The sequence below is a fragment of the Amblyomma maculatum genome, chromosome 8, assembly GCF_055883805.1.
Source record: "Amblyomma maculatum isolate TAMU_Amacu chromosome 8, ASM5588380v1, whole genome shotgun sequence".
Lineage (NCBI taxonomy): Eukaryota > Metazoa > Arthropoda > Arachnida > Ixodida > Ixodidae > Amblyomma > Amblyomma maculatum.
This window is the reverse complement of record NC_139351.1, coordinates 122,361,157-122,363,072: the sequence shown is the minus strand read 5'-3', so window position 1 is coordinate 122,363,072 and position 1,916 is coordinate 122,361,157.

The window sequence follows — 1,916 nt, the reverse complement described above, 5'->3', positions numbered from 1 at the left end:
GCGGTAGTTCCCCCCCCCCCTTTTTTTTTATTATTGTGCCATCAAGTAATAAATTTTCGTTTAATCTATCGGCGCTCGGTCGGTTGCGCAATGCGTAACATGCCGGCGCCTGTCGTCAAAGCCGCAAAACGTAGGCGGGCTCGGTCGGGCGCTGTTCATGTCTGCGTGTATGCTCGCGAAAGCGTGTTTCCGTCTTCGGTCGTGGTTTAACAGATATAACGCCGCTGTCAACCTTCAGCAATATCCGGGAAGAATTACTGCGTAGCTGGCTTTTCGAACACACAAAACCTCGCCGAGAATAGGTTTCTGCAAATTTCCAGTGATGCCTCGCGAGCAAGAACGACGGGTGAATCGCGGCTATTCGACGAAGAAAGCAAGCAATCCCACCGAATGGCATTGAGTTTAGTGTCATTCTTTCGACGCACTGCTACAAGTCCAAAACAAATGCTATTTCCAAATGATTTCAATTACAATTGACAGGCAAATGTTGGTGCGCCTTCAATATGTTACGAAAATGGCTGCGCTGTGGACGAAAGCAGTCTTTAAATTCATATGTCTTGCATGCCTATACCAACCTGTTGATTGCGATTATCATTTACGAAGTTAGCGTTTGTTTACGAAAGGGTACGGAAGGAGCCTGCGTCTACGCTCGGGTGCGAAAAGCGTACGAGTTTCAACAACGTACACTTGGCGCACTAAAGAAAGTGTCGAGCGCAACACGTTAAATGAGCAGTATCTGGTGTACTGTCCGACGGCGCTTTTATAGAAGCTTCGAACATCGCCCGACGGCGCTTTTATAGAAGCTTCGAACATCGCCCGACGGCGCAGCATATTACAGCTCCGCCGAGTCCCGTTTTCGCCAGAACGTTCGTTTGGCGTAAACGTCCGTCGAAAATTTGGAGGACGCTTAAGCTTCGCCTTCAAGAGTGGAACGCGATAGCATTATTGCACCTCGTCGAGAAAACTTACTAAACGCAAGGGTATTGGGGCATCCTCGCACCGGTACCCGCGCGGCCCGAAGGGGAAAAGCGGGTGAGCGAAGATAGTGATCTAAAGAAAGGAAAGACGCTTGATTGTACAACCTGTGAGGGTGCACGGCGAAACGTCAGGGGCGAGTGGCGCGCCACGTGTCGGGGCAGCGCCGCACATTGCGAGGAGGGGTTCTTCTGTGTTTGCCGCAAGATGGCTCTGCATGTGCGCAGAAGAAATGTAGCGGAAACGTACTTCGCTACTCGTGTAACTGCGACTTCTGTAAGACTCATGCTCATAATTACCGATATACAGTATAACGTTCTACGGCATGTTTCTAAGGCAACACCGCATTCACTAGAAGCGCTTTTGTACCGCTTCCAAGCATCGAACTCGTGGCTGAGTGGTATCAAAAGATCCAACGGTGTATCATTGTTCGCTTCTACTGGCAAGAATCGAATACCGTGTGGGCTTATGGGTAGTTCCTTTTTAAGCGTCCTCTGGAGCACGTCCCATAAAAATACGGCGTCCCAGCATTCGAGAAACACGTGTTCAATCGTCTCCTCTTTCCTGCATATTATGCAGTGGACACCCCAGGGTACAAAAAGCCCTTTCTGTTCCTTCCATTTCTTTACCTCCAATGTTCCAGTGTGCAGCTTAAAAAAGAACGTTTTCATCCCTGCCGGCACCATCATCCTCTTCACTCTTTTAAGAACATTTTTGCCCCCGGTAGACGAGTACACAGCTCTGTACAACGGTTCTGGAAGTACACATCGCACAAGTCTTTATACAGTTTTTTCCGGTTTACACTCCACAAATAGTCTAAAGTAAACCGCACCATCAAGAACCTGTACGCCAAGACCACTTCCCTTAGATACCCGTGGACACCTCCTGACATGCGGTCAGAAGAAACGACAATTCCCGGGAGAGCTTGACCCAGGCGTAAC